Raw genomic sequence first — 18,518 nt, forward strand, 5'->3', positions numbered from 1 at the left:
CAGCCTGTCCTCCCTGGTGCGGTGTATTCATCGTTAAAAGAAAGCACGCCAGAAAGGCTGGGTAATGCTATTGAGAAGTGTAAATATGGCTGTCAGATGATATATTCATTTTCTGAAATGCGATTTTCGAGATGCCAGTAGGCGCTTAACTAGCAATAACGGAACAAAACAATTCCGCCTGGGTGTTGTGGGTAAAGTTTTAGACTCTCTATCTGCATGTCCCTGTTCCGACTCCGCGCGAGAGTAAATATTTCTTTTACTATTCGTAATTAATTTTTGGGCTTAAAAATCTTCACCCCTACCCTCGTTTATCTGCGAGTGACTTTTTGAACGCTGCCGTTCCGACGAAGCCTTCAGCACACAGTCAGGGTTCATATTCATGATTATTCGGTAGTCGGTTCCTGCATTGCGGTATTTATTTAAAAGAATGAAAATAAAACATCCGGGACCAACAATTTAGCATAGAAATAAATAATAATAAAATGAAATTATACACGAAATGAACTACAGTGACAAAAGAAAGACAGTGAGAACAAGAGAGGGCCGAGTCCGTGGGAGGTTTCCAATGTTGTCTACTTAGTGTAACACCGGAGTTGACAGACCGCAGGCCGACAGCCGTCTTGCGAGCCACACGACGCCGACGGACGGCAAATGTTTCAAGTCGGCGCAGTAAGTAGACGCAGATATCCCGACGACACCACATTGATGGACCGAAAAGGAGTCGTGCTAGACTAGTGTGAGAGCTCCTTAACGGAACCTTCTGTGCCCCTACCAGCTGGGCTTCCCTGAGGGGCACAAGTGTCCATCCACAGGGCGCACGTCGGAGTTGCACACACTACTTACAATCTTGCTGTGGGAAAAACCAGACTGCCATGAAGGGGACTGCGTGATGCGCGCCATGATGCCTCGGATTTACCACAAAGTGTCCTGTTCGACGTAGGACAAAGGCGCGAGCCGGCGCATGAATCACCTTTTCATCGTCATCATCATCAGCCTGACTACACCCACTTCAGGGCAAAGGCCTCTCCTATGTCTCTCCAATTAACCTTGTCCTTTGTCAGTTGCCGCCACTGTATCCCCGGAAACTTCTTAATCTCATCCGCCCACCTAAATTTCTGCCGTCCCCTGCTACGTTTATTATTTATTTATTTATTTATTTATTTATTATTCCTCAAAGGTCCAGAAGGACATTACATGAGGGGTGGGCTGACAAAATTCTATTATTTTGGACACAGATGATCTTCGATGGCGGATTTGAAAAGGACTGGATTGATGACGGCCGCCACCTCGGATGGAAGGCCCTTCCAGTCGTTGGCTATTCTAAGAAACAAAGACTGCTGATATGTTACAGTACGAGATTTCTCGGGGTAGACAGCGTTTGTATGGGAGTTACGGGATATCCGATGAGCGTGTGTGATACGGGGGGATCGTGTTTAAAGGAAGACTGAGCTGGGATTTTAAGGCAGAAACGCTAGTGTGATAAGAGTAGTCAGACCAAATAAATCTGACAGCACGGTTCTGGACATATTCGAGCATAGTGATAAGGTTAGCATTGAAAGGATCATACGCTGCACATGCGAACTCAAGTTTAGGACGTATAAAAGTGAAGTAAGCAAGAAGTTTTATGGAACGGTGAGCTAATGATAAGTTACGCCGTAAGTACCCGAGAACTTGGTTTGCTGAATTAGTAACATGATGAATGTGATGGGACCAGGTTAAATCTTTACTTAAGTGTATGCCAAGGTACTTGTAGGAGTCAACTGATATGATAGGAATAGCCTTAATAATGTAAGTATTATCCTGGTGGTTGCGACGGCGATGGAAAGAAAGAAGGGACGTTTTAGTACTATTTAGTGGCATAAGCCGCGGCACCAATCCTCGATACGAACAAGATCTTCTTGAAGGATGGTGATGTCAGTGTGATCAATAATTGGGCGGTAGAGAACACAATCATCAGCAAATAATCGAACATTAGACCTGGTGTTAGACGGTAAATCAATTATGTAGATTAGAAATAGAAGTGGTCCTAATACGGTGCCCTGGGGAACGCCAGACAAGACAGAAGAGAGAGATGACAAGTGTGAATTAGCGTGGACGAATTGATAGCGGTCAGTTAAGAAAGCTCGAATCCAATCCAGAACCGAGGGATGCAGACTTAGGCGTGAGAGCTTATTTGTTAGGCGCATATGGGGGACTTTATCAAATGCTTTTTCAAAATCTAGGAATATGGAATCCGTGGGAATGTTACGATCGAGGCATGCACGTATATCATGAAGAAAGAGAACAAGTTGGGTTTCACAGGAGAGGCCTTTCTCTTGGAATCCACTCCGTTACCTTTAAGGACCAGCGGTTAGCTTGCATTCGCATTACATGCCCTGCCCAAGCCCATTTCTTCTTCTTGATTTCAACTAAGATGCCATTAACCCGTGTTTGTTTCCTCACCCACTCCGCCCTCTTCCGATCTCTCAACGATACACCTATCATTTTCCTTTCCATTGCTCGCTGCGTTGTTCTTAACTTAAGCTGAACCCTCTTTGTTAGCCTCCACATTTCTGCCCCATAGGTGATATTGCTAAGCATAGGATATTTCTAAGCTACCATTCATGATCTGAGAGAACCTGTCATATGCGCTGCACCCCATTCTTATTCTTCTGGTTATTTGGGCTTGGCGAAGCGAAATCAACCTTGATGATGACCAGACCTGTCCCTTTTGTTGTTCAGGTGCTTGTGCTTGGCGGTATCCTTGCTGGCCCTGCTGGTTGGGCACCGCCGCTGCTTCTCTTGGATTCAGCACCTTCACCGCAGCTATCTTCCTGCATGCCCGGATCATTCTACCAGTTTCATCGCTATCTTCCCGCCAATTTCAGCGAGTCGCTCCGATCAGTGACGTCATCCTCGGCGCAAGCTATAAAGTCTGTCCCCCGCCACCCGGACTTCAGTGGGCTTGGCGAAGCGAAATCAACCTTGATGATGACCAGACCTGTCCCTTTTGTTGTTCAGGTGCTTGTGCTTGGCGGTATCCTTGCTGGCCCTGCTGGTTCGGCACCGCTGCCGATTCTCCTGGATTCAGCACCTTCACCGCAGCTATCTTCCTGCATGCCTGGATCTTTCTACCAGTTTCATCGCTATCTTCTCGCCAATTTCAGCGAGTCGCTCCGATCAGTGACGTCATCCTCGGCGCAAGCTATAAAGTCTGTCCCCCGCCACCCGGACTTCAGTGTGCTTGGCGAAGCGAAATCAACCTTGATGATGACCAGACCTGTCCCTTTTGTTGTTGAGGTGCTTGTGCTTGGCGGTATCCTTGCTGACCCTGCTGGTTCGGCACCGCTGCCGATTCTCCTGGATTCAGCACCTTCACCGCAGCTATCTTCCTGCATGCCCGGATCTTTCTACCAGTTTCATCGCTATCTTCTCGCCAATTTCAGCGAGTCGCTCCGATCAGTGACGTCATCCTCGGCGCAAGCTATAAAGTCTGTCCCCCGCCACCCGGACTTCAGTGGGCTTGGCGAAGCGAAATCAACCTTGATGATGACCAGACCTGTCCCTTTTGTTGTTCAGGTGCTTGTGCTTGGCGGTATCCTTGCTGGCCCTCCTGGTTCGGTACCGCCGCCGATTCTCCTGGATTCAGCACCTTCACCGCAGCTATCTTCATGCATGCCCGGATCATTCTACCAGTTTCATCGCTATCTTCCCGCCAATTTCAGCGAGTCGCTCCGATCAGTGACGTCATCCTCGGCGCAAGCTATAAAGTCTGTCCCCCGCCACCCGGACTTCAGTGGGCTTGGCGAAGCGAAATCAACCTTGATGATGACCAGACCTGTCCCTTTTGTTGTTCAGGTGCTTGTGCTTGGCGGTATCCTTGCTGGCCCTCCTGGTTCGGTACCGCCGCCGATTCTCCTGGATTCAGCACCTTCACCGCAGCTATCTTCCTGCATGCCCGGATCATTCTACCAGTTTCATCGCTATCTTTCCGCCAATTTCAGCGAGTCGCTCCGATCAGTGACGTCATCCTCGGCGCAAGCTATAAAGTCTGTCTCCCGCCACCCGGACTTCAGTGGGCTTGGCGAAGCGAAATCAACCTTGATGATGACCGGACCTCTCCCTTTTGTTGTTCAGGTGCTTGTGCTTGGCGGTATCCTTGCTGGCCCTGCTGGTTCGGCACCGCCGCCGATTCTCCTGGATTCAGCACCTTCACCGCAGCTATCTTCCTGCATGCCCGGATCATTCTACCAGTTTCATCGCTATCTTCCCGCCAATTTCAGCGAGTCGCTCCGATCAGTGACGTCATCCTCGGCGCAAGCTATAAAGTCTGTCTCCCGCCACCCGGACTTCAGTGGGCTTGGCGAAGCGAAATCAACCTTGATGATGACCGGACCTCTCGCTTTTGTTGTTCAGGTGCTTGTGCTTGGCGGTATCCATGCTGGCCCTGCTGGTTCGGCACCGCCGCCGATTCTCCTGGATTCAGCACCTTCACCGCAGCTATCTTCCTGCATGCCCGGATCATTCTACCAGTTTCATCGCTATCTTCCCGCCAATTTCAGCGAGTCGCTCCGATCAGTGACGTCATCCTCGGCGCAAGCTATAAAGTCTGTCTCCCGCCACCCGGACTTCAGTGGGCTTGGCGAAGCGAAATCAACCTTGATGATGACCGGACCTCTCCCTTTTGTTGTTCAGGTGCTTGTGCTTGGCGGTATCCTTGCTGGCCCTGCTGGTTCGGCACCGCCGCCGATTCTCCTGGATTCAGCACCTTCACCGCAGCTATCTTCCTGCATGCCCGGATCATTCTACCAGTTTCATCGCTATCTTCCCGCCAATTTCAGCGAGTCGCTCCGATCAGTGACGTCATCCTCGGCGCAAGCTATAAAGTCTGTCTCCCGCCACCCGGACTTCAGTGGGCTTGGCGAAGCGAAATCAACCTTGATGATGACCGGACCTCTCCCTTTTGTTGTTCAGGTGCTTGTGCTTGGCGGTATCCTTGCTGGCCCTGCTGGTTCGGCACCGCCGCCGATTCTCCTGGATTCAGCACCTTCACCGCAGCTATCTTCCTGCATGCCCGGATCATTCTACCAGTTTCATCGCTATCTTCCCGCCAATTTCAGCGAGCCGCTCCGATCAGTGACGTCATCCTCGGCGCAAGCTATAAAGTCTGTCTCCCGCCACCCGGACTTCAGTGGGCTTGGCGAAGCGAAATCAACCTTGATGATGACCGGACCTCTCCCTTTTGTTGTTCAGGTGCTTGTGCTTGGCGGTATCCTTGCTGGACCTGCTGGTTCGGCACCGCCGCCGATTCTCCTGGATTCAGCACCTTCACCGCAGCTATCTTCCTGCATGCCCGGATCATTCTACCAGTTTCATCGCTATCTTCCCGCCAATTTCAGCGAGTCGCTCCGATCAGTGACGTCATCCTCGGCGCAAGCTATAAAGTCTGTCTCCCGCCACCCGGACTTCAGTGGGCTTGGCGAAGCGAAATCAACCTTGATGATGACCGGACCTCTCCCTTTTGTTGTTCAGGTGCTTGTGCTTGGCGGTATCCTTGCTGGCCCTGCTGGTTCGGCACCGCCGCCGATTCTCCTGGATTCAGCACCTTCACCGCAGCTATCTTCCTGCATGCCCGGATCATTCTAACAGTTTCATCGCTATCTTCCCGCCAATTTCAGCGAGTCGCTCCGATCAGTGACGTCATCCTCGGCGCAAGCTATAAAGTCTGTCTCCCGCCACCCGGACTTCAGTGGGCTTGGCGAAGCGAAATCAACCTTGATGATGACCGGACCTCTCCCTTTTGTTGTTCAGGTGCTTGTGCTTGGCGGTATTCTTGCTGGCCCTGCTGGTTCGGCACCGCCGCCGATTCTCCTGGATTCAGCACCTTCACCGCAGCTATCTTCCTGCATGCCCGGATCATTCTACCAGTTTCATCGCTATCTTCCCGCCAAATTCAGCGAGTCGCTCCGATCAGTGACGTCATCCTCGGCGCAAGCTATAAAGTCTGTCTCCCGCCACCCGGACTTCAGTGGGCTTGGCGAAGCGAAATCAACCTTGATGATGACCGGACCTCTCCCTTTTGTTGTTCAGGTGCTTGTGCTTGGCGGTATCCTTGCTGGCCCTGCTGGTTCGGCACCGCCGCCGATTCTCCTGGATTCAGCACCTTCACCGCAGCTATCTTCCTGCATGCCCGGATCATTCTACCAGTTTCATCGCTATCTTCCCGCCAATTTCAGCGAGTCGCTCCGATCAGTGACGTCATCCTCGGCGCAAGCTATAAAGTCTGTCCCCCGCCACCCGGACTTCAGTGGGCTTGGCGAAGCGAAATCAACCTTGATGATGACCAGACCTGTCCCTTTTGTTGTTCAGGTGCTTGTGCTTGGCGGTATCCTTGCTGGCCCTCCTGGTTCGGTACCGCCGCCGATTCTCCTGGATTCAGCACCTTCACCGCAGCTATCTTCCTGCATGCCCGGATCATTCTACCAGTTTCATCGCTATCTTCCCGCCAATTTCAGCGAGTCGCTCCGATCAGTGACGTCATCCTCGGCGCAAGCTATAAAGTCTGTCTCCCGCCACCCGGACTTCAGTGGGCTTGGCGAAGCGAAATCAACCTTGATGATGACCGGACCTCTCCCTTTTGTTGTTCAGGTGCTTGTGCTTGGCGGTATCCTTGCTGGCCCTGCTGGTTCGGCACCGCCGCCGATTCTCCTGGATTCAGCACCTTCACCGCAGCTATCTTCCTGCATGCCCGGATCATTCTACCAGTTTCATCGCTATCTTCCCGCCAATTTCAGCGAGGCGCTCCGATCAGTGACGTCATCCTCGGCGCAAGCTATAAAGTCTGTCTCCCGCCACCCGGACTTCAGTGGGCTTGGCGAAGCGAAATCAACCTTGATGATGACCGGACCTCTCCCTTTTGTTGTTCAGGTGCTTGTGCTTGGCGGTATCCTTGCTGGCCCTGCTGGTTCGGCACCGCCGCCGATTCTCCTGGATTCAGCACCTTCACCGCAGCTATCTTCCTGCATGCCCGGATCATTCTACCAGTTTCATCGCTATCTTCCCGCCAATTTCAGCGAGTCGCTCCGATCAGTGACGTCATCCTCGGCGGGCTATAAAGTCTGTCCCCCGCCACCCGGACTTCAGTGGGCTTGGCGAAGCGAAATCAACCTTGATGATGACCAGACCTGTCCCTTTTGTTGTTCAGGTTAGTTATGCCTATTCCGTTAAAGCTAGTAACAGATACCTTGTTATTTTGCCAAGCCCACACGCCCTTTTATGTATTATGCATGACTGCTTCCTTGTCTGCAAAATGTTGCTTTGTGGAGACGTTGAATCAAATCCTGGACCAAACACTGGTGATATGCTTAGAAGTATTGTTGAAGCACAGACAGAAATCCTCAAGGGTATTGGCGAATTGAAATTGTAGCTGTCTGTTTATGATAAAACTATAAATGCCCTCAATGCTAAAGTTTCACAGATAGATCAGCTTGTGCAGTCCATGAACTGCGCAACATCCAAAATTGATGGTCTAGATGGTTCTTTGCGTGAACTTCAGTGTTATGTAAAGCAACAATCTGAAAAAATTGTTGACGTTGAAGACCGCAGTCGCCGGTCCAATCTGGTGGTTTATGGCCTACCGGAACCAGAAAATGAATCGGTATCTCAGCTTAAGAGTAAAGTAATCAGTGACGTATTTGACAAAATGCTTGATGTGAAGTGCAAATCTGTTGGCCGAATTCACAGACTTGGTTGAAAAGGCGCAAATCGACCTGTGATTTTGTATCTTCAGGATTACAATGAAAAACAGGCTGTACTCATGAATGGAAAAAAGCTAAAGAACACCAACATTTTTATTGAAAATGACTATTCTCGCTGTACACTTCGTAGGCGGAGATTGCTGTGGCAAAGCGCCAAGGGCGATAAGGACAACGGGGAGCATGTTTTCTTGACAAATGATAAATTGCGAATCGAGAATGATACGTTTGTGTGGGACGATGTTAAAAATGCGCGAGTAAAAATTTCGCCCACATCTGCTTCACCGGTGAGCGCATGACAAAGCCCGAGGTCTGCACCGCAGTACCTGAGACTACTCAACATTAACGCAAGAAGTATCGTTAACAAGACTGCTGAAGTTGAAAGTATACTGTTATTTCACGATCCCCATGTGACTGTAGTGACTGAAACGTGGCTTCACGAAGAGATAAGTGACCAGGATTTGGTTCCAAATTCTTATAGTATTTACAGGCGAGACAGGCCTTCCCGTCGTGGCGGCGTTGCCGTTATTCTAAGTTCCGGTGTTCAAGCGTCTCTGCTAGAACAAGTCGTTGACCATGAAAGTCTTTGCCTACGAATAAACTACAATGGACACTCATTTATATTATTTGCAGTATACCGTCCGCCCTCTGCGTCCATAGATTTCCTGAACAAAATGCATGACCACCTCATTAAATATTGCAAAAGTAAGAGTTGCATAATAATAGCCGGAGACTTCAACCTACCAGACATTGTTTGGCCCGACATATCATCAAATTCTCTCCATGAAAGTATCCTCTCTGATATCATGCTGGCTTGTGACCTTACCCAAGCTGTTAATATTCCAACCAGAGTGCAGGGAACATCTGCATCTGTTTTAGACCTTATCTTTCATAACAGATCTCTCGACGATGTTAATGTTGCAGTTGACGACGGAATATCAGATCATAAGCTTGTAGTTTTCACATACAGAATACACGCATCTAATAACTCGTCTGCTCGAAACAGAAGCACAGTTAAAGATTTTAGTAGGGCTAACGATCAGTCAGTTCTTGATTACCTCGAAATGTCCTTAGAAACATTCACAGGAAATGATGTCAATAATCTATGGAATAAATTCAAATCTGCTTGCCATTTCTGTATTCAACACTTCATTCCGAGCAAAACTAAGAATGTGCGTTGTAAAAACCCATGGATCAGCCGCGAAATAATTCATTTATTACGCAGAATAAAAAGGCTCAGAAAGAACACGAAGAACAACCCTGCGCTTCGAAACTTAAGACCTTTACTTGGAGAAAAACTTCGCTCTAGTAAGCAGTTTTATTATTCTTCCACATTACCGCAGTTCACCAAGAGCGATCCTGCCAAATTCTGGCGCCACCTTACCTCTGATACACGCAAATCCATCGATCACATCAAGACCGGCAAAAAAACTGTTCGCGATAAGCCGCAGATAGCCACAGAATTTAATCTTTTCTTTCAGTCAGTTTTTTAGATTCCCGCCCCCGACCCTCTTGTTTTCACGGCACGAGCAGTGTCAGCCCGGAATTTATATCCTATGAGGACATCTTTTCTATGCTCCTAAATCTGAATCCTAAATCATCGAGCGGCCCTGATGGTATTCCAAACGCCTTCTTGCGCCGTTACGCTGAATCGCTTGCCCGGTTTCTTGTTGTCATTTTTCGTTTGTCTTTTTCTAGTGCCGATGTCCCGTCGGACTGGAGGCTCGCACGTGTCGTGCCTGTATTTAAGAAAGGTGACCGCTCTCAGTTAACCAACTACCGACCGATATCTCTCATCAGCACTTCATGCAAACTCATGGAACATATTATTTGCAACTACATCACTGATTTCCTCGATAGTAAAAACATACTCTCTCCTTTCCAGCACGGTTTCCGCAAAGGCCGGTCGACAACCACACAACTAGATTCCACAATTCATTCGTTTTCCTCCGTTCTCGATAGTTCCGGTCAGATTGACGTTATATTCCTGGACTTCAGCAAGGCATTCGATAAGGTTACTCATTCCGGTCTGCTATTCAAACTTGACGAGCTGGGTTTACCACGAACTGTAGTTGACTGGGTATCGTCATATCTTGATAAGCGCCAGCAATTTGTTGATTTCGAAGGGCACCATTCCGACGTCCTCTCTGTCAATTCTGGTGTCCCGCAAGGGCAGCGTCCTCGGCCCTCTTCTTTTCTTAATTTATGTGAATGACTTAACCTCCGTCATACATGAAAGCGTCAGTATTCGATTATTTGCGGATGACTGCTTGCTCTTCAAGGCTGTTAAAAATAGCAATGATCAGGCTGTGCTTAATGATATCTTAATGCTGTTTCCAGTTGGTGTGATCGCTGGGATATGAAGCTGAATCCAGATAAAACTGTTTTCATGCGTATCACAAACAAAAAGTCTCCTCTTGCTCACCAGTACACTATCAAGCAGATCCCCATAACTGAAACTGACTGTTTTAAATATTTGGGCGTAACGATTACAGAACATTTAAGCTGGTCCGCTCATGTTAACAATATCTGCTCCTCGGCACGCCGCAAACTCCGGCAGCTAAGACACAGGCTCAAATACTGCCCCTCCCATGTAAAGCTTCTGGCCTACAACACTCTGATCAAATCTAGATTGCTGTACGCATGCGAGGTTTGGGACCCTTTCACTAAAAAAGACATTAGAAAACTTGAACAGATTCAAAGATCAGCAGTTCGCTTCATTTATAACCGGTACCGTCGACATGACTCCCCATCTGAATTAATGAGAATCAACAACATCAAACCTTTAGTGTACTGGAGAAAGCTAGCAAGAATTAAATTCCTCTTTATGCTCTACCATTCTCAGTTCCGTCTTGACCCTTCATTGTATATGAAACCTTCAACAACTAGAGTAACAAGGCATTGTCATCCGCATAAATTATCTCCTTTGTTTGCCCGAACCAATAACTTTAAATATTCTTTCTTTCTTCGAACTATAGAAGATTGCAACAACCTACCCCCTCCTGTGTTTGTATCCGAAAATGTGCTTTCCGCCATTGAACAAGTACTTGACCGTTAAATATTGTCTGTTGTTTGTTGCGACTTGTTTTATTTTCATGCTCTACTACATCCCTTCTACTGAATTCTGCTGTTGGCGTCGTCTTCTTCTGGTCGTCGGAGTTCTCTGTATGTTTATCCCACTCCTGCTTGGGCCTTAACAGCCTGCAGTATTGTATAAATAAATAAAATAAAATAAATAAATAAATAAATTTCCCTCTCATGATCCGGATCTGCGGTCACTACCTGCCCTAAGTAGACATATTCTCTTACTACTTCCAGCACCTCGCTACCAATTGCGATCTGCTGTTCCCTTGCTAGGCTGTTGAACATCACTTTGGTTTTCTACATGTTAATTCTTAGCCCCACCGTTCTGCTCTGCCTGTCTAACTGATTGATCGTGCTTTGCAGTTCTTGTCCTGAGTGGCTGAGCAAGGCAATGTCATCAGCGAATCGCAAATTACTCAGGTATTCTCCATTAACTCTTATCCCCAACTGTTCCCATTCCAGTCCCCGGAATACCTCCTGTAAGCAGGCATTGAAGAGCATTGGCGAGATCATGTCTCCCTGCCTGACACCTTTCCGTATTGGAATTTTATTGCTGACTTTATGGAGAACTATCGTAGCGGAGAAATCGTTATAAATATCTTCCTATATTTTCACATACCACTCTTCCACAACATGATTCCGCAATGCCTGCATGACAGCTGAGGTTTCCACTGAGTGAAATGCTTTCTCGTAATCAATGAAGGCTACATATAGGGGTTGGTTATATTCTGCGCATTTCTCTATCACCTCATTGATAGTGCGAATGTGGTCTATTGTCGAGTATCCTTTACGAAAGCCTGCCTGATCATTTGGTTGGCTAAAGTTCAAGGTTGTCCTGACTATGTTAGCGATTACCTTAGTAAATACCTTGTAGGCAATGGACAATAAGCTGATTGGTCTGTAATTCTTCAAGTCCTTGACGACTCCTTTCTTATGAATTAAGATAATGTTAGCGTTCTTCCAAGCTTCTGGTACTCTCGAGGTCACAAGGCATTGCGTATACAGGGTAGCTAGTTTTTGTAGCAGAATCTCTCCTCCGTCCTTCAACAAATCTGCTGTTACCTGATCCTCACCAGCTGCTTTCCCTCTTTGCATTGCTTCTAAGGCTTTCTTTAATCTCCTTTTATGGGAGCGTATCGGAGTAAAACAAATCCCCGCAAAGAACACATAATCCCGGATATCCTCTGCCTACAAGACTCGATTACACCATCGAACTCCGCTGGCGCTAAATAAACGCTCCTATTCTTGTGGGCCTTTGAGCGCACCGGCGTCGACATCAGCATGCGGCTTCCCTCCCAACTTACTCTCCCAATAACTACGCCACAGAGCCATCCTACTTTCAAATAAAGTCTCTCAATGGGATCATTTGCTTTTCAGTCGAGGAGTGTCCGGGACTGCTTGCGGACTCGGATCCGGTAGTCGTTTTTCTCGGGCAGCCGAAAAGCTCCGCCCACCACTCAGAAAGCTGCCTCCATCGCCATAGGAGCTCGTTCATTTTTCGGCTATTGCAGTCCGCGGGCTACTTGGGGCTGCCGGGAAGGCAGCAAACGACAGCTGCGCGCCGCGCTGCCAACCATATTGAGTTAGACTCTGTGTGCATTTTGGGAACTTTTCGTGTTCCTGGAGGACAATATTGTGCGTTAAGTCTTCACATGAGCTCCGTAGCTGCTCTCTGAGCCATCGTAAGACTTTCTCCTTGCATCTTCATTCTATTTTCTTGAAATGCACCACACACAGACGCGCGTTGGGAGCTGCCAGCGCGTATTGTTTGCTCGTGTCGTCAAGAGGTTCTTGTTCGCTTGTTTTGTGGCACGTTGTGGGCGCACTTACCTGAAAGCATCGCAAGTGAACCACTCGTATACTGGAGCAGCTATAGCGCTTGTTGTCAACATTTTTGCGAAAGCTTTCGTCTATCTGCCTATCCGCACTGAGTTGGGCTACTTTTTGTGAACTTCGCCGCAAGCAGTAGCGGCGAGCATATCCCCGAAGCTACGTTTTGTAACGTCCTTATGCTAAGCTGACAGTGTAGTCTTCAAATCGACTCAATATCATGATCGATCGCACGGCGTTGCTTCGGCGTCGTGGAGGCCATGGGTTGCGTCGTCTGCTAGTACATGTCAGCGTCCTGGTTTGGTAACCAAGGGGAAGCCCGGCTCTGGCGGCGAGTCCGCAAGCTGCCTCTGACAATTAGGTCATGTGACCGGGACGCTGATTCCTGTCAGAACAGAAGCCGAGAACTTGTAGCAAGTAGTCCGGGACTGGAAATCAAATGCGCCCAATGTTCACCCGCAGGGGCGTGCAGCCGCCTGTGGCACTTGGCCTGCCGCTACGCCTGTCAGCGTCACGTTCGGGGAGCGCACTACGCGGGATGTTTCCGGTGCCGAAGAGCAAAACCAGACGCTGCTGCATCACCCTTTCCCTACGGTTGCTGCGCTGCTACTGCCAGCATGTACACCATGGAGTTTTTCCAGAAACTGCAGCGCCAGCCGGACGCGCATCGCCTTAGCTTTGCCTCCTTCTCGTTCTTGTGGGGCCATGGCCGAATTTGTCTCCACGTGGTCACGCGTGCGACTCGCTGTTTTAGTCCTCACAAGCGTGAGGGGATGTGCACCGCACCATCCCGGATTGTGGCCAATAGTATTTAAAGTGATAGATAAAAAAGACTGTGAAAAGGGGCATGGCCTCCGGGGGCGTATATCATTTGGTATTGAAGCCGGAGCATCGCGCCGTGGAACAGATAGAGAGCACCCGAGCAGGCAGCAACGCAGAAGCTTCGATAGAGGGCGCCGCAGCAAAGCTAACGCAGGGGCAGGCATATGGTTGGTTTATGGGGTTTTAACGTCGGTTGTAGCAGAGCATAAATAAAACCTACGCGCTGACCTGCCAGATTTCTCCGTAGTGTCGATAAGATAGGTCAATTGTGCAAGCAGCAGTGCTATGGATAAAGCGGAAAAATGCTATGTGGTACTACCTCACGCTTGTAACAGGGCGCGATGCGTAATTAGGAGGTAAGAGTGCATAATCTTCAACAAGTAAAATGTGGTCAAGGATCGTTATAGCACTACAAGCACTCGCAAATCAAGTCGAAACGCAACACACAAGGATATTCATGCAGTAAGCTTCACCCGACGCTCTGCGGAGACACGGGTTCGTTGCAAGGCGCTGGTTCGAAATGCGCTATCTTGTCGATGCCATCGTCGCACTTCTGGTATGGCAGCCTTCGTAGGAGAATCTGGGCTGCGCCGACGGCTCACCTCTGCCTCATCGACGTTTGGCAGCAGCCGAGGAGAGCCTCAGGCGTGTGTGTGATCCCACGGCACTTGCAAGAATGAATTAGGGGCGCGAAGATTGGGATTTGTGACAACAGATCAAAGGCGTCTCAGAGGTCACATAAGTATGTCACAGTTATGAGAACCAGTCAGGGTCGTCTGGGAAAGAGTTTGCGAGTGGTCACCGTGATCTTCTTGGAGCACCAGCGCTGAACAAGAATTCAGCTATATCAGTAGTGCTGTAAGAGATTGTTTTGTAAACGCAATCGCTACCAGACTTCCGGGCAAAATATGATACGCTTTGTGTATGGCTACCTCAATTCTTCAGAGAAATCTATATTCTACTCCAAATATCCTGTTTTAAAAGATCTCCTTTACCCACTCTCAAAGGTTTATCAAGTATTAAGCCATTTATTTTATTTTACCTTGAAGAATTCACGGCAGTGATGCCGCCGCAGAGGATTCAGCGCTTCCTCACTGCGCATTTGCCGGGTGTTTCAAAGTACCACTCGTTGTCATACACGCTTCAGAAGGCATTCACCCCGGAGAAGTCACTGCAGAGTTACCATAATTCATGCATGGCATAAATGCTTAGCAGAAAAAGGAAAGTTTTAGAAATTGGCTTCAGTTGAACAAATATGATCGTTAATAACATTAATCTCTTATCCTTTCTTTGGTATAAGGGGAGAAGGAGTCGTCTCAAGCATTCTAGTAAAATTTCTCTTGTGAACATTCATTCTGTCCAACATACCATGATTTGCGTGCACATTAAGAAGTTGACACGCATATTTTTAAGTTCTCGTGCATACTATTTTATTTTTGGGAAAATATATATGTGAAGCAAAGATATCAGCCACATAAACTTTACGAAGGATGAAAGAGAGCTCAAAATTGAAAATAAAGAGGCGCTGTGAAACCACTCAGTGCAAACGCTATCGTAAAATAGCAATTGTCGATTTTATCGAAGGGAAAAGTAATTGCGACATTTAAGCAATACAGTTCAGGTGAAGCACATGAATACGAACAACTAAATTCTTTTTTGACAGTCAGTCTCTTCTTTTACACGCGAAGCTATAGGACCGCTTTAGCTCGGAAATTACTGATATTCAGGAATTGGCATTGTAGTGAAATAAGATTCAGGATAAGCCCGAGAATCAGATATCAACGATGATTTCCAAATGAAAAATAACAGCCTCTTTGTTCTGATTACGCTGGACATGTCGCATTCCATGCTTTTATCACTTAGGTTAAACACAAAAAAATATGCAGAAAGAAACAATTTGCTGGCTGAATGCGAAAATCCCAGAAGGCTTAAGAAGTCTGTTTTGCTGCAGTCGTCTGCATGAAGTGTTATATGCGTGATTACTTTTGTTTCAGCCAACCATTGGCATACACGTCATTCCTTTCTTCGTCCTATAATGATAGAGGACATTCGCAGTTTTCAGATAAGTTCGTTGTGAATAAAAAAAACAACTTCCTTCTCCAGTTCTGCACCGCAGTGACTTTAGAAATATTTCATCTAATGGTCTTCTGTTCCTAATCTAATAAGGCCGCTAACAAATAAATAACATTCAGAAACTATAAAAATGACTGCGCCTCATTTGGTCCGAAAGAAACTGCCTATACAAAAATTCCATAAAGTGCACAATTTCTTGATAAGGGCGTGTATATAGCCCCTTAAGTCGTGAGTCTGCGATGTCCAGGGTGGTTACAGGCAAGTCTGTTCAGGCACCATGGCGCTGCCGTTGGGGCAGTTATATGCGTTCCCGAACTCCGGCAGTTCGCGCAGCGGCAGGTTGCAGCGCGCGTTGAGCGGCAGGGAACGCGTCACGTGGCGAGGGAGGACGATGCCGCACAGGTGGAAGCAGTAGGCGGCGAAGAAGAGCCGCTCCCTGTCGTGCACGCGCCCCGAGGCGCCGATGCCCAGGGGAGCGGCCTCCTTCTCTGAGCTACCACCGACGCCGGACGAGGACTGGTTCTGCGCACTCTTACGAAAGGCGGCGTACGCCATTCTGAGGCCGACGGCGTGCGCCAGTACCTGCACAAACATAATGAATCACTGATAGTTCTACAGGCACAAGGAGGATTCCTTTTTAAACACCTTGGAGGCTCGATTCGAGATCCTATCCGAAAGTCTGAAATCATGTGCGAATTTCGTTTGCTAACATTTTAGGCATTTTTTTCATTGCTCCTGTTTATTGCTTATTGTTGTGGTATAAGATGTTTTGTATTGATTTGTTACTTTGTTGTTTAATGTGTGCACTACATATGTTGAAGATTTAATGTTAATGTTTATTGCACTTGCCTGCATCAGTATTCATTTATCCTCTCTCCTTTAATAACACTTCGGCCGCGGAAGGTATTGATGAATAAATAAATCAACTCATGCTATGCCTTTCAACGTATTCAGGGCTAGGCGTTGCAAATTAAGCAAGAAATACAGATACAGAACGGTGCAAGGTACACTGCACTCGCTGCTTTGGTGCATCTATGCATTCAAGGTGCGGCGTTCAATGTCGATTACAAGCGGAGTGATAACTATTGCGGTATTTCTAACAGAATTTATCGAAAAAAGTAACGTATCAGTAAAAATCTTCTGCCAGCCATTCCATGGACGTGGTCACGCATTCTGGAGCCGCTAAGACGCGTGAGAACACGGCAGTGTCTTTGCATTTCGGTCTACCTCATAAATCAGAGGATCCCATCGGTAGTGGTCCTGTTCCGTGCACTCATTAAAAAGGGCATAAATTCAGCCATTAAATCAACATCAAATTTTTGCAATTGAAAGCGGCTGCCACGACGCAGGCGCACCTTAAAAGAAAGGACAGCCTACCACCTTTTTGGCAATAACTTGTAGACATGCTGGCTCCACGCGGCATCGACAAAATCCTCTTTCTTTGCGTAAAATAACCCAGTGGTCTCAAAATCGTGGCTCAGTCCTGCAGTTTTTAAAAATGCTTCGTGCAGGATGAACATTCGCCCTCTTAACTATAGGCGCAAGCGAGCCATCTCTAACCCTGTCTCCTACACACGCAGTACCACAGCAATATCTTCGCGTCCTCGAAAAGTAAGGTGAGCGTTAAGGTTAATTAAGCCGGCACTGCTTGCAGCATCTTGCACTAGACCAAATTAGGTGCAGCCCATAAAAGTGAAAATCTCTAGGATTCCACCAGAAAAAATTACCTCGTCACTTATCAACGATTCTCACTATATGATAGAGCACCCAAGATCGCCGTCGAACTATGTAGGCTTGTGTAAACGCTGAACTCGACTATCTGTTTTAGGGTACGTGCAGAGAGCAACCCTGTTCTCATGCGAGTACTACGGGAGAACGCTGAGCCGTAGCCTTATTTTGTACGCTGCTGTTTTGGGCAGCGGCAATGAAAGTGTGCACTTCGATTCATAAGAGCACATTGAAATCTCACGGGTCACCAAACTCTATTGGACCTAGTCAACTACCTCCGCTTCATTGCACAGAATAACAAATTACCCAAAAACGATACACGGAGAACTAAAGCATAAAGCTACAACTTAATTCATGCGTTGTTAAAAATCTCTCGAGTGGAATATGCAACTTTAAAGTAAGAATCTAGAAAAATGTTATGTTGATATGATCTTCTCCGCAATGTAATCCAACGTATGTCCATAGACATGCGCAGGAGATTACGGCCGGTGCAACAGCGGCGCTCACCTCGGAAGCGTCTTTGTCGGTGACGTTGATTCCTTCGTAAGAAGCCTGCTTCAGGCCCATGCAGTGCAGCTGTTCAAGATACGTCGCTTCGCTCTTCTCCGAGTACCACGTCCGCCCGTAGCGAACGCCCAGAAGATCGTAGACGCCGGTGACGGAGTCCAAGTGGCGAGCAAGAAGGGAGCCAACGATGGAACCGAGAGCAGCGTGGTTGACCACATCGGAATGCGGTGCGTTATCCCCAGTGGAAATCGGTGGGAAGAGAAGCGCCGGGGACGCAAGCAACTCATGTCGCATGGAGTCTAGTACTGCCGTTGGTGCCACGTCCAAGAACTGCGGTGCAGATGTATACTACTTTGAGCAGTTATTGACTGCAGTCAGTTCGAGGTCTGCTGAGTACAGTTTCATCATCACCATAATCAGCCTGATTGCGCCCACTGATGCATTAACGACGACCGATAGGAAGCGACCACACGAAGGGACGAGAAGAGCGCTGACTGGCCAATGCTTTTCTGTTACAAGTACCCCGATAGGTTCACTGATGCGGCACGCCTTGCAATACAGTATTGACTGGTTATTGATCGTTTATTTTAAGCGGCAAATAAAACAAAAACATCAGCTTGAGAGTATTTCTTGCTTTGTAGTGTCATCTGCTTAAAAATTAGGCGCCCGTGCCTAGCCGCTTCCGCACGCACAGTTCAGCGACAGGGCATTGCCACTAAAAGACGGAAGCTTGGTACAATA

The sequence above is a fragment of the Amblyomma mixtum genome, chromosome 7 (genome assembly GCF_055824585.1).
Source record: "Amblyomma mixtum isolate Tamu chromosome 7, ASM5582458v1, whole genome shotgun sequence".
Taxonomy (NCBI): domain Eukaryota; kingdom Metazoa; phylum Arthropoda; class Arachnida; order Ixodida; family Ixodidae; genus Amblyomma; species Amblyomma mixtum.